We start from the raw sequence: 23,976 nt of genomic DNA, 5'->3' as shown, positions 1-23,976 counted from the left end.
TCTCTCACAAGAAGAATTACGATGTTGATGGTATCATTTCCTTGAGCTTCGGGGTGCATCAGGGACACCGTTGTCAGGGTGAACTTATGCTTTATTTTTAAACGAGCACATGGTTACAGAATACACCTGCTTGCGCCATCTTGTCGTTCTTGATGTCGCTGTCACTCTTGCTTGCGCCTGTAGGCTGTTGCCCTAACATGCCCACTACAGCGTTGAATTGTCCTCAATTCAATTGTCACTGAGGTCGTAGTCCTTTAAGTGCTGGGGAATTTTTCGTTGGCGTGGGGTTCTTATAATCCCGCTGGCTGGAGGGATGGTTGATGGTACCCGTTCTGCATCCTTGATGTCTGTGCATTCCTCGAGGTTGGAATCTGTACCTGTCATCTCCGGTGATGTCGGCTGGTCTGATTCCATATCTCTAATGGCTGTGAAGTCCTCGAAGCTGGAGTTGGTACCTGCTGTCTCCGGTGGTTTTGCAGGTTCCAATCCCGCTGCTCCAGAGCTCTGCCTATAATTGTGTCTGTCAGTTCAGGCGCATCAATATGGACGTCAGTGGGCACGGTTGCTCCTTCTGGAGTGCAATGATGAATAATCCTCTGTGCTTCATTCTACAGGTTATTGCAAACCTGGCTGTGTACGTCCATGATTGTCGAGCGGCGTCCTCAGTCTACGTCGCATCGCAGAATTTATCTTGCCTGCCACACGTTTTGCTGCCCCCGAAGAAAGATCCAGCGTTATCACCGGCCGATTACGACTACGTCGTTTGTACGAATGAACTTCTTATCACGAGTCTATCATCAACAACATCAGTGGTGCCACCAGTGTCACTTATAAAAGGCTGCAGTTATGCTTCTGGTATCAGTGGGCACGGTTGCTCCTTCTGGAGTGCAACGATGAATAATCCTCTGTGCTTCATTCTACAGGTTATTGCAAACCTGGCTGTGTACGTCCATGATTGTCGAGCGGCGTCCTCAGTCTACGTAGCATCGCAGAATTTATCTTGCCTGCCACACGTTTTGCTGCCCCCGAAAAAAGATCCAGCGTTATCACCGGCCGATTACGACTACGTCGTTTGTATGAATGAACTTCTTATCACGAGTCTATCATCAACAACATCAGTGGTGCCACCAGTGTCACTTATAAAAGGCTGCAGTTATGCTTCTGGCATCAGTGGGCACGGTTGCTCCTTCTGGAGTGCAACGATGAATAATCCTCTGTGCTTCATTCTACAGGTTAGTAACTCTCATAGTCTCACAAAGAGCAATGACCTGTTCCTGTTGGAGCTTCCGTGTCCCACTTTGCTTAGACGGTTCCACATGTTGTACCTGTCGCTGTTGAAAGTGATGTATGATATGACGTCCTTGATTCTCTTGGACGGCGACATTGAAGAGAATCCTGGTCCAACTGACATACAGAAGATCCTCGAGGCGCTAAGTCGTTTAGAGAAAGGGCAAAAATCTTTACATGATGCGATAACGAAAATCAAAGAGCAGCAAAAAGCTACTGAAAGCCAGCTGACGTCACTAACTGCCAGAGTTTCCGAGCTTGATGCTGCCATTATCAGTAGCACCCAAAGCGTACAGTCAGAGACTCAAGCCCTCACACGTAAGGTCGATTTAATTGACCTCAAACTGGATAACCTAGGAAACCGCCAGAGGAGGAACAACTTAGTTATTATAGGCCTGCCTGATTCTCCGTCCGAGTTGTGGACCGAATCAGAAACCAAAGTTAGAAATCTCTGCCATGAGCACTTGGGCATAACCCTACTGGAAAATGACATTGAAAGAGCTCATAGAGTTGGCCAGTTCAGGGAGCAAAAGAGCAGGCCAATCATTGTTCGTTTTCTATCATTCAAGCTCAAGAATAGCGTCCTATCTAACTCTAACAAGCTACGAGGAACTAATATTTACATAAATGAGGACTTTTCCGCGGGTGTACGTAAAGCCCGAAGCGAACTTATCAAGCATGCTAAACAATTAAATGAAAAGTACAGGCTTCGGTATGATAAGCTTATCATAGGCGATAAGCAGTTAGTCTTTGATTCACACTCAAACAGTGTTAAAGAAACCTCAGTAAGGCCACGTACTGAAAAAAACTAAGTGAATCTATGTCGTTCTCTGTTTTATGTTTCAATGCGTGAAGTGTTGTAAATAAAAAATCTGATGTTGAAGCAATGCTGATTGAACACAATTCAGATATTATTGCTATTACGGAAACTTGGCTTTCCGGCCATATTAGTTCGGACGAGATATTCCTTGACGACTATGTTGTGATTAGGAAGGACAGGTCATCCCGAGGAGGGGGTGTTGCACTGTTGGTTAAGAAAAATTTAGAATTCATTGTCCTCCCTCCTACTAGTCTAGAAAGTGCTTGGTGTAAATTAAACACAGCAATTGGAAATGTGGTTATAGGAGTTGTTTATAGGCCCCCTAACGCCGCTCCATCTGTGTTAGAGACGCTCAATGACTACCTAGTGACTTAATCAAAAATAATCAGAAGATAATTGTGTGCGGTGATTTTAACCTGGGAGGTGTAGCCTGGAATAACCTTACCAGAGGTACTTGTAGGGACAGACACAGTGCTGATGTATTAATTGACATTGCTTTCAAACATAATCTGCAACAAGTAGTGTCTGACCCTACGAGAGTTACATCAGCCACATCTTCCTTGCTTGACCTGATGTGCGTTAATCCAACCATGATGGATTTCCGATGTGACATTATCGAAGGCATATCTGATCACAAGGCTGTCCTGCTTAATTGTTCTTTGGTATTACATAGGAGGCCAGATAAGTATGTAACTTTTCATGATTTTGGAACAGCCGACGACACTGCAATTATTGACCATCTAGCCTTAGAATTTGACAGATTTTCTACAATGGTAGTTGTACTCGACAGCGATGAGGTTTGGTCGATATTCATTGGTATAGTGAAGTTCTGTTTGCAGTCTTATGTTCCTTTGAAGAGGAAGCGAACAGGCAGAAGGAGGCCATGGGTTACGCGTGAGATTATCCATCTTAAGCGTCGCATAAATAGGCGTACTAAAAGGGGTCACGCTGATACTGTAGTTATACGAGAGCTGAGGAAAAAGCTCCGCAACGCGCTTAGGGCTAATAGACATACATTCCTTAACAGTACCTTGCGGGACTTTATGGTTAGTTCCCCACAAAAGTTCTGGCGTTATCTCACTCCTAACAGGAGAAGCATGAATCAGATACCTGCGAGTAGGACCCTCACTGCAGATCCCTTCAATGACCACTTCGTCTCAGTGTACTCTGTTGACGACAACAGTAGCCCATCGCATGTCAACGACAAAGAAGTCCCTCAAATCCCTGATGTGTCTTTTAATTCGCCTGGTATTTTGTCCCTCCTGCTCAGCCTAGATACGAAAAAGAGCGAAGGGCCTGACGGTATCCCAAATGCCTTTTTAAAGCGCTATGCGGAGTGGATATCACTTTATTTAGAATTAATATTCCGGAAGGTATACGATTCAGGACAAATTCCTCGTGCTTGGAAGTTAGCAAAGATAATACCAGTTCCAAAAAAATCTGAAGCGTTATCAGTCAATGATTATCGGCCTATTTCATAGCCGTCTAGTTGTTCGAAGATTTTTGAGCACATAGTATACTGTCATTTGTCTGTAGGAAGGGAGTTGCCTCAGGACAGAAGCCGCCGATATTTCGAACAGAGACTGTTCTTCTTCTGGGCCCAGAAGAAGAACAGTCTCTGTTCGAAATATCGGCGGCTTCTGTCCTGAGGCAACTCCCTTCCTACATCTCTACCGGTTCGCTGGATTTCTACCCATCTACTGTCATTTGTCTGGTTTCTTAGAAGAACATTCTGTGTTAAGCAGACTTCAGTATGGTTTTCGAAAGCGTTCTTCAACAACTTACCAACTCATCGAGTTTGTACATGATATTGCGATGTCTATTAATTCCTCTAAAGAGATGGATGTGATTTTTCTAGACCTGGAGAAAGCGTTCGACAGAGTGTCGCACTCAAAGCTACTCCTAAAACTTCGCTCCGTTTTTAAACATAGTAAACTCATATCATGCCTAGAATCATACCTCACTGAAAGGCGGCAATTCGTATATTTTGATGGTTCACGTTCTCGTACGTCTACTGTAAGTTCCGGAGTCCCTCAAGGATCAGTCCTTGGGCCCTTGTTCTTCCTCCTATATATAAATGATTTGCCAAACGTAGTTTCCGTTGATATCAAGCTTTTCGCAGACGATTGCGTGCTGTATAAAGAGATAAGTTCACATCAAGACCAAGAATGCCTACAATCTTCTCTTGACTCTGTAAAAAATTGGTGCGATTCTTGGCAGATGTCTATTAACACACAAAAAAGCGTCCACATGAAGATAACAGCGAAAAAGAGAAATGTCTTTCCCTTCAAGTATTCCGTCAGTGGGCGGCCTCTACAGAAGGTCGGTAAACACAAGTACCTAGGTCTTACAATTAGCGAGGATCTGAAATGGGATCAACACATAGCTGAAGTCATTAGTAGGGCCAGTAGAAAGCTTTACATGCTGAGGAGAAATCTTAGTAATGCCGATCGGCAGGTAAAGCTTATTGCTTACGAAACACTAGTACGTTCCATTATTGACTATGGGTATCTCGTCTGGTTCCCAGAGATAGGAGCAAAGATAAAAGAACTTGAGCTAATTCAAAGGAAAGCAATCCGGTTCGTAAATAACAAATATTCTCGTTTCGATTCCCCAACTCGTATGCTCCAAGAGGCAGGAATCTTGAGCCTCCATGCTAGAAACAAAATACAACGTCTTAAACTCCTTTGGTCCATACTTAATGACGAGACTTGTATTGCAAAACGCAAGTATCTAACATTATCTAACGTTGGTAGTCGTCGCACTAAGCACACTAAACACTTGGTGCAATACCGCTTTAGGACCAACTGCTTGCGGCATTCTTTTTTCCCCCAAAACCATTGATAACTGGAATGGCTTGCCACAGGTAGCTATTGACTGCGGCACTCTCACTTCTTTTGTAGCATGCATCACTGAACTCCTTCAGGAGCCATGATTATGTCCATCCTTTCGTCTTGTATTCATTTTATTTTCAGTGCATTTATTTCCTCTTGCTACCTATTTAGTATATGGGCAGTGCACAGCCCTCGGTTGTTTTTGTAATTTAGAGATGTAGTTTAGTGTTGTATTTGTATGTCCCTCCTTCTATGGCGCTTGCGCCAGAAGTATTATAAATAAATAAAAAAAAATATCGCGTTCAAAGCAGTGCTTCATCTGCTCCAGGTTCACGAGCCTTGTTTCACTTCGTCCAGGGGAAGACACAATTCTCTTCACTGTTGCGGTATTTTCGGATTGAAAACTCACAATCTCAAATGGACCTTCAAAGTATGGGTCCAGCGAACAGCTTCTTCCTCCTATGGCACAGTAGACAAAGTCTCCCACCCTGAAGCAAGGGCGTTTCTTACGGCTATCATACCGAGATTTGGCTGTGTCTTGACTCGCCGACAGACTGTCCTGTGCATCACAACGGTCTTTTGCCAGTTGGTGCAGTCGGTCTGCTTCACTCAAGTCCTCAGAGACTGTCCCGATGTTGAGCTCTCCGGACAACCTTGGATGGTACCCGTGCATTAACCAAAAAGCACTGAAGCGTGAAGATTTCTGTGTACTTGTGTTGATCGCAAATATGGCTGCAGGAAGTACAGAATCCCAGTTACGCTCGCTGCTAACTGTTTTCCTGATTACTTGCTTGACAGTGGCCACCATTCTTTCAATGAGGCCATTGGCCTGTGGCCAATACGGTGGCGTCGTCATGTGAGTGATCCCTAGTCTATGATGGATAGCAGCTGTCCTCTTGTTGATGAACCCATGTGCCTGGTCTGTGATCACGACCTCTGGCACACCAAAACGTGGTATCCAACGAATTTGCAGGAAGTTAATGTAGTGCTCTGCGGATGTGGTCGGTACTGGGACACCATCGAGGTACCTTGTGGCATGATCAATGCAGAGCAGCACATGACTGTTGCCGTTTCGCTCGTTAAGGGGTCCAAAATGGTCGAGGGAGACGACACTGTTCGGTATCTCTGGCACACGACGGGGCAAAAGGAGCCCTTCTCGCAGTACCGTCGGTCTGTTCACTTTCTGACAAGTCTGGCACGAGCGAACAAAGTTTCGAATGTCTCTGGACATCCGTGGCCACCAATATCGTCTTTTAACTTGTTTGGTTGTTTTCTCTACATCCATGTGGCCTGTCTTGTCATGACACATGATCATAACAGTTTCTTGAAGTACCCTAGGTACAACGATTCTGGGCACCTTTCTTTCATCAAGGTTCATGAGTCGTACCAGAATTCCGTGTTGCACGTCGTAGGGGCTGTCGTCGTCGTCCGCCAAGGAAAGGAGTTTCTGGCACGTTTCGTCACTTTCTTGAAGGCTGCGTAGACGCGAGTCATTGCTTACGATGACTGCTAAGCATAGCTGAGGAGCCTGCCCCGCTGTTATCATTTTGATGTCCTCCTGGACTCCAGTCTGCCCATTTAAACGCGACAGAGCGTCAGCGGCTCCGTTCAGTTTCCCGGCACGGTGGACAATGTCGAACTCGTATTCTGAAAGGTCGAGAGTCCATCGTGCAAATCTTCGGTTCGTTATGCCGTACCTGGCAAGATAAGTCAGTGCTATGTTGTCTGTAATGACAGTAAATCTTGGACCGCCTTTGAGATAGATTGAAAACTTCTCAGTGATGGCCCAGTGTACGGCCATGCATTCCAACATGTTGGAATGTAGCATTGAATCGTGCGCATTCAGAGTCTTGCTAGCATACTCTATGACCCTTTCAGTGTCATCGTGTTTCTGTTTCAACACAGCACCAAGTCCTGATTGACTGGCATCGACGTACACGAGCGTCTGGAGACCGTTGGTGTAGTTTGCAAGAACGGGAGGGCTTTGCAGTGTCTGTGTGAGGTCGTTGACAATTTTCTGATGGTTATCAGACCATGTGAACGCCTGGTCTAATTTCAGCAACTGACGTAGTGGGGCCGTGATTATCGAGAAGTTCTTGATGAATCTTGGAAAGTGGTTGGCGAACTGCAGAAACGAGTAAAGATGTTTTCGGTCTTTAGATGGCTGGAACTTGTTCACTGCTGAGACACGTTCACGATCGGGAATTCGTCCTTCCTTCGTTATTACATAGCCAAGGAATGAAATCTTGGATCGAATGAACTGGCATTTTCTAAGGTCCATGCGTAGACCATTTGTCACAACACGTTGCAGTACCTGTTCGAGTAAACAGAGAGCCTCGTTACCTGAGGAGGGGCCAACATCGTCCATATACGTGGCTGTCCGTGGGAGCCCGTCGAAGCTTCTACGCATCACGGATTGCATGGTTTGCGGTGCCTTGCAGAATCCAAATGACATGCGTTTGTACTCGTATTTGCCATCTGGTGTAACAAAGGCAGTCTTGTGTATGTCGTCGTCCTTGATCCTGATGGTGAGGAAAGCAGATTTGACATCCATGACAGTGAAGTATACTGCTCCATTTCACATCACATCATCAATTACATCCTCCATTACAGGCATAGGGTACGGAGTCTTTGCATTTAAGCGTCTGTAATCGTGGACCATACGTCTTGGGTTTGTTGGGTGCTGAGGTTGATCAACAACGATGGTTGGAGCGGCGTATTCGCTTTCACTTGCGCGTATAATGTCCTTGTTTAAGTACTCCTGTACCTGTGATCTGATGAAATCTCGATCAGCCGGGCTGCATCTGTACGGTCGGGATGCAACAGGGATGTTGTCTCTGAGTTCTATGGAATGCTCTGTGTGAGGACATGCACCAACGCTGTCTTCGGTCGTTGCAAATGCTTCGTGGTGGTCGTCAATAGTTCTCTTAGTCTGTTTTGTTCTTCTTCCGTCGCGTCGGGTGTCATATGATCAACTGCTTTGTTGATTTCAGACTGAAGAGCGGGATCAGGAGCGTTGCGTTTGTGTCGTATGCTGACAAAGTTAGTGTCGGATGACGAGTGCATTGGCAATTCACGACTGCAGAAGGAGGCTACCAAAGCCTGGGCGGTTTTAGACTGACCAAGTTCACCTTTACTGGATGGGGAGTCACAAATTGATGTTGCAGCACCGTCTTCCAGCAAATGCACAATAGTTACGTCGTTTGAGTTATGGAATGTTACGTCAACATTAGCAAGTTGACGCCAGTCTGATCCCAGAAGCAGGTCAACGTTGTTAGGGAGAGGTGAGACGATAATATTGGGGAGACGTGTTTTTGTCGTGCCCACAATGATATCCAGTTCAGTCACCTTGTCTGGGATTAGTTCTTTGTCGATCACGGTTACACGTTCTTGACTTGACCATGGGGATGTCGCCACATTTGGGGGAATAACACTAGATTTAACGACGGACACATTTGCTCCTGTGTCTATGCATGCGTTCACCAGTGTGTTCCCGCTGATCATGGCTTTGATGAGAGGCAGATTGTTTGAAGTTGTATTGATGAAGCAATTGACTCGTGAAGTGTTGTACGTCGTGCCTCGTCGAGGCTGATGCTCGTTACTGGGTTGCCTTCTTTTTACTTCGGCTCGTAACGTTGCGGCTGACTTTGGCTTTGGGCAGTGCCGAGATATATGTCCGAGCTCCGAACAATTGAAGCATTTTGGTTCTTGTTGTGAACGAGTTTGTCCGTCACTGTTAGGTCTCGGCTGAGAAATGTCTGGATTAGTTAAGTTTGGTGTTGATGTTCGCGATAGATGTACATTGTCTCGATGAGTCTGTCGTCGGCTGTCAAGAGTCGCTGCTCTGTCGATAAGCTCGAGTACTGAAGTGCAACGCTGGGCAGCTAACGGAACAGCCCATCTATCATCTTTGATGTCGTTTATGATCAGGGAGATCCGTTCTTCTGCTGCGAGGGTATACGGGGCCTTTTCAAGCATAGCATTCTTGGCGTAGATGTATTCTACCATTGTTTCGTTTTGTTGTAGTTTCCGCTGAGACTGGTATTCTATAAATTCTTGCAGCGTGAGCTTTCGTTTGAAGCGTTCCGAAAGTGCTATCTTCCAAGTGTTCCAATCATGAAAACGTGTTCCATACACCTTCTGCCAGTTTTGGGCGGCGCCCCGAAGACGTGAAAAGGCGCTGAGCATCGTCAACGATGGGGTCCAGTGCGCGTGAGAGGCAACAAGTTCGACGTTTTGCAGCAGTCCGTTACGCTCTTGTGTGGATCACCGTTAAAGGCCGGAATAGCGTTGGCAGTGTCATTGGTGGAGTGGACTTCCAAAGGCCGTGAGGCTTGAGTAACGGCATCCGCAATTCGGCGCTGAGTATCCACAAGAACCGTTAAAATATCGGTCATCGACGGGGTGAACGCGCTGGCGTGCGTTGGCTCACCCGGCGTTGCCGCGAGCAGTTGTCCCGAAACGTTGGGCTGCTCAACGTTCACGTCCTTGCCAAGTGGTCCGGTTTTGTCGTTGGTCACATTGCAGTCGTTCGTGGTCTCCACCGTTATCATTGTGTCCGAGTTAGCGCGTATATTCAAAGCGTCCATCAGCTTTCGTATCTACGTCTTCATTTGAGCCCAGGCAAAAATCTAGAGTGGGACCACTTCAAAGTGGTTTATTGGACAGGTCCCACTTTGAGTGTGGGACCACTTAGTGACTGGGACCAGTTGAAAGTGGAACCAGCTTCATGATGGTCCCACTTGAAGTGGAACCAGTGTAATTGATGCAGTGGTCCCCTCTGCTAAGTGGTCCGGGATTCGGCCACTTAGCAGCTGGGACCACTGAATGCATGACCGAAAATAATGCGCAGAAATGCACATATTGCTCAAGTAATTACCGTTTATTCTGCTAAAAGCATACACTGAGCAGAAAGAAATAATCAATACATCTCTACATTTATACATAGCACGTAGTATAAGTTTGATCACTCACTGTGTCTAGACAAAGCATACGCCTGACTGTGCGATGCACCCACGGACCACAGGGAGCTTTCGTTCGTTGGCCACCTCACATCGTGTATATGCTTAGAGAAGATTATACGACACTCCTGTTTTCCATGCAGGTCGCGACATACACCCAATTCCTCTTCACCGTACGTTCCGAATCTTCCTATCCTGTTTCTCTTCAAGTTCCTCCGAAGTTTCTAAAATGAAACATCTAATTAATAGTAATCAAAACATCACGGTCATCACTCATACCTGCAAACATTCGCGACGTGCAGTCCGATTGGCGTTTCACAGTGCGTTCTTGCCTCTACGCCGTTTACGTCTTCTTGGCGTCAAAACTCTTCCGGGAAATCGACAATGTGTTGCACCAGGAACCATTGTCATCGCATTGTCTTACAAAGCGCACTGAAACACATGTAAATACTGCACAGTAACCATCACCATCCTTGCGACGGTTACTGAAGACAAAACAAACTTGCTGCGACGCGTCGAAGTTCTAACTTCTAACTGCCACTCTCTCCCTCTCGCTCCGTCGCTCGGCCCTCGGCTCGCCTCTCGCTCTCGGATCTCGCCGTTTGAAGTTTGAATTGCCTTGCCGTGGCGTCTTCACATATTGCATCAGCCTCTGCAATTACATTTTCTTTTTTTTTTTGTTGTCTTTCTTCTAGTATTTAGCTTAATTTTTGTTGTTGTTGAGATGTATTTTTTTACATTTCTCTGGTACTTAATATGTTATGATATTCACCTCAGATGAGAATGTGCACGAATGGGAGTTACAGCATTCGCAGACGCGCGCACCTGGATAAACAGCAATAAAAAGAGACCATGCCTGTGCTAAAATAGATCAGAGTAATAGATCAAACAAAACATGGCAATAGTGGACAAGATGAAATCTTAAAGGGGGAAGCTGGGAAACTGCCCAACTTGGAGTCTAGCGACCATTCTGGGAACAAAATGGTACCTGTGAGGCTCCAGCTCGAACTTCTGGAACCATCTGAGACCAGAGTGGTACCACTGATGTCACCAAAGTGGAACCAGCCACCCCCACTTGGGAATCCAGCTGGGACCATCCACATTTAACTGGAACCATTCCGGGACCATCAAACATCCAACTGGAACCAGTCCAGATTCAACTGGATCCATTCTGGGACCAGTCCAGATTTTCGCCTGGGAGCGATGTCGTTGCGTACGTCGTCCGTCATCTTTTCGGGTCTGTAGCGTGTCGAGTGTTATTTAGGGAGGTTCCACACACCTTGGTTCTGTTGATCCAGTTGCGGCTGCGCCATGTTAGGGTGAACTTATGCTTTATTTTTAAACGAGCACATGGTTACAGAATACACCTGCTTGCGCCATCTTGTCCTTCTTGATGTCGCTGTCACTCTTGCTTGCGCCTGTAGGCTGTTGCCCTAACACCGTGATCAGGGATGAGACACGGAACCGGACGCTTTTATCTCGTCCCTACTGCGCCCTCAAGGTAAAAAAGAAAAGAAACGCTACCACCAATACCGTTACATTAGCCTGCATGCCTCCAATTGCGCTCCTCAACAATTACTTGCGTGCTATACAGTCGATGTATAAGACATACGAACCAAGGTAAACTCGCATCAAAAAAGATAGCAAGGAAAATACAAGGTTACCTCGGTCCCGACAATGTGTATGGTCCTGTCCGCCGCTTTTTTCAGGCGCCTGTTGAAGCGCTTGTGCTTCTGGCACAAGGCATCGTCAAGTCGGGGCATTAACTGGCATAGGAAAACATCCTCAAAGCTGCCTTGGAGGAAGTGAGCAAATTCCTGAAAAGGTGCAAGTGTTAATTAATTAGTGATTGCGCACTAGGCATGACTACTCAAACGAAAATAATGCAGGGAATCAGGGGCATACGTACCAAGAGGTGGTTGACAACATCGTGGGGTTCCCGGCCGCTGTCCATATCGTTGCCTCCAAGGTAAACAACGATGAAGTTCATTCTCTCCAACCGCAGCTGGTCAAATCGGAAAGGAGCCTCTCCAACTGTGAGCCCGGGGATAGAAAATGTACAGATCTCAATCTCCCTGTCAAGAAACAATCGTTCCCGAGAGAGAAATTTTAGTTGCGATGATCCAAACAGCACTCCCTTCATAGTGCGAGACGCTGTGGCCGACAAAGCATGCATAGGTTGCTCTTATAGGTCCAAGAATGTCCTTGAATCAACTGCTTGCTTGGTATGATGTGAGTCAGTCCTGGATTGACAATTATACAGATTAGGCTGTACAAGAGGCAGTTGTACAAGACAGCCTAGTTTCTAACTTTGTTCAAAGGATTAAAGCGGCCTCCCGCCTTCAAAGCATTCGGCTACTTGGAATTCTGCAGCTTGGGAAAACACGGTCAGTGCGTGGCCTGCGCACTCCTTTGACGTTTGTTCGGGTACATGTCCATGGTCCATGTCCAGGTGGTTACAAAGAAGGAAGCTGGTTGAAGTTCAGTGAACTGTAGAAGGCTCCCTCTCCTGAACGTTTGAGCAGAAGGTATCGCGCATATCACCAGAACGTTCTTGCGTCCATCTCTGCTTTGATCAGTGCGTCACGTACGTCGCTTAGAGTTCTCTTTGCTTTTGGAGACGATCAACGAAGACTTCTGCGCCCCTGTCAAGCCAGCTGTAAATATTCGGAAAACCAGGTTGTATATCTTCATTTACTTTTTACCTTCGTTCTTTGATGCATAGTGTACGCACGTAAGTCTGACAGTGCAGTTTTGATTTTTGTGCCGATGTCATGGCTTCGGTGACCCCGCCCGAAACGACACCGAAGGTTTTCAGGTGTTCTCATTGCCCGAGCGCATTTACAAACGTAAAAAACTTGTATCGTCACAACCGCACGAAGCATAATATTGCTCCTAATGTAACGGCGTCCCGTTTTCTTCTGCGGTGCGAAGAAGAAGAATGCGCGTTTTTTACCACAAGGAAAGACGACTTGCGGAGCCACCTTGCAAGTCAGCACAACATCGATATGAACGTCGTGAAAGTAGGTGCATTCTTTTCGCTTGCACCTCCTGCACCAGATCTGAACTGGGTTATTTGCGTGCTGCACTTTCTTGTTGAAAAGAAAGGCATTGCTAATAAAGTTCCTTTCAGCTGGAAAGTGCAGCTCCCGGAAACCGGTCTTGCGTGGAATCCGGGGTAGTGCAGTCCAGTGCAAGTGAAAAGAATGCGCTTAGTGACGCACGACTCCATGGATGAGTTCCTCACGTGGCTTGATGCCTTAACAACAAGCGCAAACTCCCAGTTTTGCCTGCAGAAGGGAGCTGCAACTGAAGGTGCTTCGAAGGTCTATTCATATGTGTGTAACCGCTCCGGAATGTGCAACAGCAAATTGGCGCCACAGGACAGGTGTCGACAAATGAGGTCCCAAGGATCCTGCAAAATTGGTAATATGTGTACGGCATACATAACCGCGAGGTTATCTTTGACAACAGGCAAAGTTGTGGTGAGCGGATGCCTCAGCCACTACTACCACACAACCGATGTTCAACATCTCCGGATGCAACAATCTGATAGAGCAGCCATAATTGAAGACTACGTTCGTGGCGTGCCGAATGACAGGATAGTTCGGAATGTGCGAGAAAGCATGCCTGCACGTGTGGAAGACCTCAAGCGCTCCCACCTGACAAAGACTGCCGATGTGCGAAATATTGCTGACGCTGAAGGTCTCATGGATTGGAAGTTTGACAAAGATGACGGAACAAGCGTGAAAAAAAATGGTTGAACTTTTCCGTGGAAGTCCACAGAACTGCGTAATAATGTACAAGCCTACAGGTGTCCCTCACGATGTCTCTGACCAGCCTTTGCCCACAAAGGACTTCATGATTGTTTTACAGACGGAATTTCAGAAGGAAATGAAAGAAATCTCAAGTTATTCGGAGCGAAAGTCGTGTGCCTCGATGCGACACACGGTACCAACGGTTACAAATTTTATCTAATTACTTTGTTGGTGCTTGATGCAGCCGGCGAAGGCGTTCCTGTTGCGTGGTGCCTTAGTAGCACTGAAAATAAGACCGCTCTGTATCACTTCCTCAAAGCAGTTAAAGAAAGCGTCGGTGAAGTTACTCCTAATTTTTTCATGACTGACGATGCGAAGCATGGTGCGAAGCGTTCCAGAGCAGACCAAGGAAGTTACTATGTAAATGGCACGTCCGCAGAGCATGGTCAAATAAACTCAACAGCACCGTGAAGGACGAGCAAAAGAGGAAGGAAATTGAGATCACCATCGACGTCCTCCTTCAACAGAAGACAGAAGATGCCTTCCGTGAGAAAATGACGAGCTTTACAGAGGTGCTACAGATAGATGAGTCCACTCATGTGTTCCTGCAATACTTCGAAGCGTATTACATGAATCGTGTCGAAGAATGGGCGACTTGTTTCAGGACGGAGTGCGATATTTCAACAAACATGAAGCTGGAATCATTTCACAAGGTTCTGAAATACTTGTTTCTCGACAAAAAAGCCAACAAACGTACGGATAAGCTAATTCACACCTTGTTGGCCTACTCCAATTGGAAACAGTTCGACGTCCTCATCGGTTCAAGCAAAGGTAAGACGACTAAGACGATGACCGCCATCTACCATGCGCATATGAGGGGCAAAGAGATACCAGTTCACGATATAACCACGCTCGACAATGGCAAGTGAAAGGTTTGCGGCACCAAAGAGTACGAAGTACTCGCCAGGAACACCTGCCATGCGCCTTGCCAGCTCCGATGCCGCGAGTGCAATATTTGTGTTCATGCCTATATTTGTTCGTGCCCTTGTACACTTATGTGCAACCACATTCATGCAGTGCACCTACATTTTGGTAGTAGTCACCCCCCTTCCCTTCCAGTGTCATCTACTGCATTATTTGTTGCTGCAAGTAACTACCCATCTCCAGTTCCTCGTTCAAGTTCCCCCGAAGCAAGTGACAGCCCCGTCCAAGAAACTGATGAGCATCCCCCATCTCTTATACGGCCACGACTAGCCAAGGCATTCAAGTCTTTGGGTGATATTTCACATGGTGTAGCACGACTTCTGTCTTCAACCTCTACTCCGTTGCCTAACTCAGCCGAAAACACGCTTGCAACAGCAAATGAGGCAATCAAGGCAGCATTAGCTCTCAAACGTGTTTTGACCCCTGCATACATGCCAATGCATCCAGATCACGATTATACACCAGCAAACAAAAGAATTGCTCCGCAACGCAAAGCCAGAAAAAGCAGAAAGCTTTCACAACGCTCGACCAGAAGGAAGGCAACCGACCTTGATGCACAGTGCAGAGAGTCTCGAGAAGCTCCACAGGAAGCAGAGATGGGCGACGTAGACGTGGAAGTCGCAGAGGAAGATATGCAGCTCATAATTCTCTTCACTGGAAGCGACATTAAAGAAAGGATACTCCATGGCCACAAGGCAGATGAACAGCACGTTTTCAGTGCTCCTGACAGAATTCCGGATGATGTAGTTGATGCTGACGTTTCTTGCATTAAGTGTTATTTCACCGATGAAGGATGGCAGTGTGTCATGCAAGTGTTGGACGCCAAGCGGAAACACTGGGCTTGCAACTCTTGTACCGTGACCACAACGAAGCTTCCAATGATCCAATGTGACTCATGTGAGAAATGGTACCATTACCGATGCGCTCTTATCAAACGGGCTCCTCGGTCTACCTGGCATTGCAATGCTTGCCTAGGTAAAAACCCACATAAATTAACATAATTTAACTGCTGTTGGCTTTGTATATTTGTGATTGTGCTCCTTTTATACTGACCATTCACATGAGTTACATTGTGAACACCTGTTGTCCCACCCCAGGCGTATGCACTGTTACAAGTGTTTCTTGAAACAATTTAGCACTACTTTGTACAGAGTAGTTCCAAGTGACAATTGCTTCATGAACCACTTGTAAATGTGATATGAGACTTGCTTGCAACGTTAGCTGTACTTTGTAGGTTACGTAAGTATGGCTCATTGACCACTGTCAACACCAAACGGGAGTTAGTGCTGGTGCTGGCGGGCCTTCGGGCTCTTGCAATAGAGCACCTCACCCTCCCTTTTGGCCTTTGCCCATGTGTCACTCCCTGTATTTAGTACTCTGCAAATAAATGTGCTAATGCCTCTCTTACGCATCCTTGTTCTGTTCCCTTGTTGCCATTATACCAAAGAGGAGTTAGTGCTGGTGCTGGCGGGCCTTCGGGCTCTTGCAATAGAGCACCTCACCCTCCCTTTTGGCCTTTGCCCATGTGTCGCTCCCTGTATTTAGTACTCTGCAAATAAATGTGCTAATGCCTCTCTTACGCCCCGCAGGGGGCACCAGCTTCGGCTGGTGTTTGGTGAGTGGCGCCACCACGGACCCCAGCCCCCAGTCCCAAGGTGTTAACCGTACCGTGCCGAGGGGATGCAAGGTGAAGGGTCAGAAACCTTGAACGGTGGCGGTCGGGGTCTTGGTCAAGCCCCGGCCGATGGGTTTTCCTTAAAACTCCGGGACCTTCTCACGCGTATGGACGTGAAACGTGAGCGACTCGTAGGAGCGTCCATTTCTTAAAACCGTACATGGTAAAAAATTCTTCCTCCTCTACGATCGGGGGCGGCAAACGTCCCCGGACCGAAGTATTCGAAACAATGTCTACGAACTTTACAGCAAAGTACGTCGTTCTTTCAGCGACAGGAAATGACAAAGAAAAGGTAGTCCCGTTGGGTAAAATGTCGCCGTTCTTCATTGAGAAGGCGGTGGCATCTCTGTCTAAGCATATACCTGAGATCAAGCGCATGCGATCAGGCGACTTGTTAATAAAGTGCACATCTGAAGCAGACTGTGAGACCATTCTGAACACACATGAAATGTTGGGAAAAAGAATATCAGCTTCCTTACACAAAACACTGAACACCAGTCGAGGCGTCATTGCCGTATCTGAACTCATCGACGTGCCCGTTGAGGAAATTCTTCTAAACCTGAAAGACCAGGATGTCATAGATGTACGAAAAATAAAAATAAGAAAGAACAATGAATACATTACAGCCCGTAATATTATTCTTACCTTTGATCGCCCGACTCTGCCTCAAAAGCTAAAAGTAGGGCATCTGTCAGCTGAAGTTCGCCCATACATCCCAAACCCGTTGCGCTGCTTCCGTTGTAACAGATTTGGTCATGCTGCCGACTCCTGCCGTGGCTCTGCCTGTTGCGCACGGTGTGGGAAGTCTGACCATGAAACAAAAGAATGCAAAGGCCCAGACTGTTGTGTCAACTGCTCTTCTAACCACCCATCCTACTCGAGATCCTGTGCAAAATGGAAATACGAAAAAGAAGTCCTACATGTTAAAGTCACGCATAACCTCAGTTACCCAGAAGCCAGGAAAAAAGTAGCTCCCATTTTTTTCGAGAAATCTTTCGCCACAGCTGTAAAACAGAAAGTAAAACTAGTCACACCGTACACCCAGACCGAGCAGTCAATATTCACCCAGACCAACGCAAGTCAGATCCAAGGAGGTGCAGATCCACCTCCAACTCCCGAAATTCCTGTGGCGTCGCTAACACCGGCGCCACTCCTGTCCTCACAGTCCACGGAGGTGACATCCATGGATTGCGAGGACGAGACGAGCTCTGAGCGCTCCTTTGCGAGCACGAGCTCCCAAGCCCCCAAAAAGAATAGATCTAGTCTGTCAGGGAGCGGGTCACTCCCTGACATATCTGACAAGGAGCTTGCGGCTGCACGAAAGAAAACCACAAGGCCGCGGGTCACACCCCTAACAAAAAAAAATAGGTAATGGAAGCTCTTCCTAGTCGGCAAAAGTTCTTGACAGGCGTCTTTCTTCTTACTGCAATCATTATGCAACACACGATCCTCCAATGGAATTGCCGAGGATTACTCTCTAATCTAGATGACATCAACGATCTTTTCGAGAAGTATAACACATCATGCTTTTGTCTTCAAGAAACATATCTGAATACACAAACACAAAATCCACTGCGAAGACACAATATCTTTCGAAAAGATCGAACTGACGCCACCCGAGCATCTGGTGGTGTTGCGATCGTCACACGAGGATCTCTCCCAACCAAAGCAGTACACCTAGTTACAGACTTGGAAGCTGTAGCCGTGCAGATGTGTCTAGACAGAATTGTCACCATCTGCTCAATCTATCTGCCACCGTCAGACACTACTACACAAAAAGAATTAGAAGATTTATGCAGCCAACTTCCAAGTCCTTTTATACTTCTAGGTGACTTTAATGCTCACAATCCACTTTGGGGCAGTACGAGAACTGACACTCGAGGGAAAATGTTAGAGAATTTCTTATTATCAACATCCACCTGCCTTTTAAACACAGGGGCACCTACATACATACATTCTTCAAGTCAGTCTCTCTCAACCTTAGACCTGTCTTTTTGCAGTCCATCCTTGTTTCAGGAGATAGAATGGACTGTGAAACAAAATCCGCTTGGGAGTGATCACTTCCCAGTGGTGTTAAAATATCTTACGCCAGTGAACACTCTGACAACACGCCCTCCTAGATGGAAACTCCAACTGGCCGACTGGAGGCAGTTTTCAGAAAGAAGTGACCTATCTTTAATTCCTATTGATAGTGTAACAATAGAAGAAGCTAATTATCTTATCAGCAACATCATACTTGATGCAGCAACAGTATCCATTCCCCAGACATCTGGTCGCCTCCCAAGGCGACCTAAACCCTGGTGGAATAATGAATGCGACGAAACTCGCAAACTTCAAAATCGTGCATGGGGTACATTTCGGAGATACCCCACCTCAGATAATCTTTTACTTTTCAAAAAGGCAAGAGCAAAGGCCAGGTGGACACGAAAACAGGCTAAACGATCCTCTTGGCGAACTTTTGTATCTTCTCTATCTTGTAATACCCCATCCAAAATCGTATGGGACAGACTTCGTAAAATCAGAGGAGAGCATATCAGTCATTCAGTCCCTCCTTTAGAAGTTAACGGTCATGTATGCGAAAATTTAGAAGAACAGGCTAATGCACTTGGGGAACACTTCCAAAGCATTTCAAGTTCCTCCCATTATAGCTGTGAATTTCTAAAAATTAAACAAAGATCCGAAAAACAGAAGATTGCAGTAAATGGCGGAGACTGTTTGGGATATAACCAGGCTTTCACCATGGTGGAATTGTCACGTTCCTTGTTGTCAGCAAAAGCGACTGCTCCTGGCCCAGACCGTGTTGCATACTCAATGCTACAGAACTTGTCTGACATATCAAAAAAATGTTTACTTCAGTTCTTCAACCTCGTTTGGATACAGGGGACACTACCTTCTGCATGGAAAATTGCCACCATAATCCCCGTCCTGAAACCCGGAAAGGAAGCCTCTTGTCCTGCCAGTTATCGTCCCATCGCGCTGACAAGCTGCATAGGAAAAACGTTCGAGCGAATGGTGAATAACCGACTGGTTTATTTTCTTGAAATGAATAAATGCCTATCAGAATTTCAGTGTGGGTTTCGAATGGGGTGCTCCACCATGGACCACCTCGTTCGTCTAGAAACAACCATCCGTGAAGCTTTTGTCAGGAGGCAACACTGCTTGTCAGTTTTCTTTGACTTGGAGAAAGCGTACGACACTGCATGGCGATACGGCATCCTACAGGATCTCCATTCGTTCGGTATACGGGGTCGTCTCTTTAAATGTATTGCTGATTTCCTACAACACAGAACATTCAGAGTTCAGCTGGGAACTACCTTATCCCGTTTGTTCGTGCAAGAGAATGGTGTCCCGCAGGGCTCTGTTCTGAGCGTCACATTATTCCTTATCAAAATCAACTCTATAGCCAGTGTCATCCCACCCTCTATATCTTTTTCCTTGTATGTGGATGACATCCAGATATCTTGTTGTTCAGCGAGCTTACCCAGATGTGAACGACAGATGCAACTCTGTATAAATAAAATGGCAAAATGGTCCTCACATAATGGGTTTAAATTCTCTCCTGATTGATTGATTGATTGATTTTAAAAGAAAAATTCTCCTGAATAAACTGAGAGAATAAATTCTCTCCTGAAAAAACAATCTGCGTTCATTTTTCGAGAATCAGAGGAGTGTTTCCGTCTCCTTCGCTGCACCTTAATGAACAAGATATTCTCGTGAAATCAGAATGCAAATTTCTTGGCATTACGTTCGATTCAAAGCTCACTTTTAAGCCCCATATTCAAAACCTGAAGGCAAAATGTGTGAAGTCGCTGAATCTACTGAAAATCCTCTCTCACAGATCTTGGGGTGCAGACGAGGAGACACTCCGCCGTGTATATAGTGCCTGCATCCGCTCTAAGATAGATTATGGGTCTATCGTCTACGGCTCAGCCCGCCAATCTGTATTAAAAGCTCTAGATCCTGTTCATCACCAAGGGCTCAGGCTTATCCTTGGTGCGTTCCGAACGTCGCCAGTCGAAAGTCTGTATGTGGAATCACATGAATATTCCTTGACTAGAAGACGGTTTTATCTTGTGGGGTCCTATGCTCTAAGAATACGGAGTTATGCACAACATCCTGCACTGACTTGTGTTAAAAGAACACGTTTCAAACAGCTGTTTATTAACAGGCCTTCAGTGGTCCCCCCTCTTTCAATGAGAATTGAACAGGATATTGAGGATCACAATTTTTCTTCCTATAATTGCCAAGTTTCAGAATATGGTAAGATGGTCCCACCTTGGGAACCACCTCCAAGGTATGATACCACTTTGACTAAATACAACAAACACAACACCTCTACACAAGTACTACAGCAAGAATTTGAACACCTAAGGGAAAGTTTTGGGACTCACACAGAAATTTACACGGACGGATCAAAGTCTAGTGCAGGTGTGACCTGTGCCATGACTTCTGGCACATGTGTTAGGTCACATCGTCTAAACAATATAGCATCTATCTTTACTGCAGAGATTTATGCCATCATCCTTGCACTTACCCACATTATTCAAGGCTGCATCAAGTCGGCAGTTATATATACAGATTCTTTAAGTTCTGTTAATGCTATTTGCAGCATACGCAAACCAAAGAATTTTCTGATTCAGCGTGCACAGTCCTTAGTGAGTGTGGCACAAAAGAGGGGATATTCAGTTATTTTATGCTGGGTGCCTAGCCACACACGCATACAAGGCAATGAGGTTGTTGACCGCGCTGCTGCTGCGGCAGCTTCAAAAGACGTCAGTCCTTTCGAGATACCGATGCAAGATATTAGGGCAGCACTTAGGAAATCACTGTATACAAAATGGCAGAGTTTCTGGAACACACAGACAAACAACAAGCTACACTTAGTTAAACAACACATCCAAAGTTATGGAGAACGCCAGGAAAATCGTCTCTTGGGTGTTCTGAGAACAAGGTTGCGGATAGGCCACACCTTCCTCACGCACAAATTTTTACTCTGTGGAGAGGAGCCGCCAATGTGTGAAAACTGTGGTGAACTCCTCTCTGTCATCCACATTCTTATCACCTGCCCACACCACGAAATCCATCGTCAGCATCATTTTACAGAGTTTTATACACATTTTTTGCCTCTTCATCCAGCGCTCTTGCTTGGCGATGAGGCTATTATCCCCTTCAGCAGAATTTTTAATTTTTTAAGAGACACTGGAATTGTAAGTTTTGTGTAGTTTTAGTCTTGTATTTTAGATGTTACTTCTCTTCCTTTTTAAGTACTGCACCTACTTCTTACTAGTCTTATTTTAATCACGGTGTTGGCGCATTATGACCTATGTAGTTAATGCGCCATTAAAACTCCAATCATCATCATCATCATCATCGCCTCTCTTACGCATCCTTGTTCTGTTCCCTTGTTGCCATTATACCAAAGAGGAGTTAGTGCTGGTGCTGGCGGGCCTTCGGGCTCTTGCAATAGAGCACCTCACCCTCCCTTTTGGCCTTTGCCCATGTGTCACTCCCTGTATTTAGTACTCTGCAAATAAATGTGCTAATGCCTCTCTTACGCATCCTTGTTCTGTTCCCTTGTTGCCATTATACCAAAGAGGAGTTAGTGCTGGTGCTGGCGGGCCTTCGGGCTCTTGCAATAGAGCACCTCACCCTCCCTTTTGGCCTTTGCCCATGTGTCACTCCCTGTATTTAGTACTCTGCAAATAAATGTGCTAATGCCTCTCTTACGCATCCTTGTTCTGTTCCCTTGTTGCCATTATACCAAAGAGGAGTTAGTGCTGGTGCTGGCGGGCCTTCGGGCTCTTGCAATAGAGCACCTCACCCTCCCTTTTGGCCTTTGCCCATGTGTCGCTCCCTGTATTTAGTACTCTGCAAATAAATGTGCTAATGCCTCTCTTACGCGTCCTTGTTCTGTTCCCTCGTTGCCATTATACCAAAGAGGAGTTAGTGCTGGTGCTGGCGGGCCTTCGGGCTCTTGTAATAGAGCACCTCACCCTCTTCTTTTTTTTTGCCTTTGCCCATGTGTCGCTCCCTGTATTTACTACTGTGCAAATAGATATGCTAATGTCTCACTGTTGTCCTGTATCAGTTGTGTAAATAAATATGTACGTTAATGTTCTCTTTTTTATAGTATTGCATGTATGTAAATATATTTGTAATGATTGCATGAAAATGGGTGTGAAGGCTGTAGGGCGGGAAACCTACAAATTGCAATTGTGTGGCTGTTAAAGCGATGCGTATGTCCAAATTCTTTTCCTATCGTTTCAGAAATCAATGACCGGTTCGTGCCTTTGTTGGAAGCCTCCACGGATCTTGACGGGCACAAATGTGCAACACCAGTGCCTTACAAAGTAAAGCTCCCTGATTGGATTCCACTCATGACCGAAGGCGGTCAGGGCTTACAGTCATGCTGCATAGTCTCACCCCATTTCATAATGATGAAAGGCCTGTGATGAAAGGCATTACGTACACTACATGTGGCGAAAATGTTTGTCTGAGGCAAAAAAAAAGAAAAAAGCTTGCAGCATGAAAGCAGCAATTCCAGCTTTGAGTGTAAATGCCATTTTCACTTTTGAAAGCTACTAAAGATAGCAGATGGATTTTGTTCAATAAAAGATGTGCAACATGCAAAGCTTATTGCCCTCCAGGTGTTACTGCTTTATCCATAAAAAGTACAATTATTGCAGAATTATAGTACTTGCTGCTGCAGTCAACTAAAGGAATTAGCACCACAGGACTCAACTCTTTAAAGGGACAGTCGCATTCTCCGAGGTCAATTTCGAAACTAATGCGAATTCTGATTCCTTGCCGACCACTGAAATGGGCCCGAAAATACCATTTCGATCCGCGGCGTACTTTTCGCGCAATCCGATGAAAAGGAAATCGGAATCCTTGCGCCCTCGCTCTCTAAAAGTGGGAGCAAACGTCACCCGGATAAGGCCAATCAGCGCTCGGCCTGGGTAAATGCGAGCCGCGCGCCTGTTCCGCCTGTTCGGCGATCGCGAAGCGAAGGCGAAGGTAGCAAACATGGAGTCTGAAAACGAGAGTGCTGTTTCTGTGTCTGGGGGAGATTCTGACGAATACGTAAGCGGTAGCGGCGACGAGTTAATGTTGGATGATGACCCATACTCTACGGACCCAATGCCTCTGGAACCCGCCGACCATGCACGAGATGTGGCTGCGGCTAACCCGCGGGATGACATTTTCAGGTGACGTATCTCTTTGCATGGTTGCCGTCGGATGTGCGAAACAGTTTAGAATGTTGAAATTGTTGTCGGCAGGTGTCTGTGTGGAGTCTGCGACCCACAGGAGCCCGACGAGCGCCTGTGTTGCCATTCTGTTGCCAGGGTGGTAGAAATGTGCAACAGTGCCGCCGTGCAGTGCATAACACAACACAACACCCATTGCTCAGGGACATCTGCCTCCGTAGGGAGCTTCTAGTGGTGTACGCGCCTCAATTCTGCCGCTATGATCAACATTTTAGGCGACTCAATCCCCAGGACCACAGGTAAGCTTGCTGCAGTGCTCTTCCGTTTGCTATGATTACGACCGTAATGATTTTTTTTTTCGGTTTAAATGACCTCCCATCAAGATTCGGAAGGGTAAACTCGGGTGCTAGTCGGGTGTTGTTGGTTACGCAAATTGTCGAACCTAAAGT

General features: G+C 46.1%; 1 long non-coding RNA gene across 1 annotated transcript; it reads left to right on the top strand.

The window, feature by feature from the left end:
* Nucleotides 1-1,170: 1,170 nt before the first annotated feature.
* On the top strand, nt 1,171-22,718 carry LOC135373103 (uncharacterized). Its single transcript, XR_010416281.1, has 3 exons — nt 1,171-1,232; nt 19,200-19,331; nt 22,587-22,718. It is a non-coding gene; the product is annotated as an uncharacterized LOC135373103 (long non-coding RNA).
* The last annotated feature ends 1,258 nt before the right edge of the window (nt 22,719-23,976 follow it).

This window comes from Ornithodoros turicata, unplaced genomic scaffold (genome assembly GCF_037126465.1).
Source record: "Ornithodoros turicata isolate Travis unplaced genomic scaffold, ASM3712646v1 Chromosome21, whole genome shotgun sequence".
Taxonomy (NCBI): Eukaryota; Metazoa; Arthropoda; class Arachnida; order Ixodida; family Argasidae; genus Ornithodoros; species Ornithodoros turicata.
This window is presented reverse-complemented; position numbering and strand designations above follow the sequence as displayed.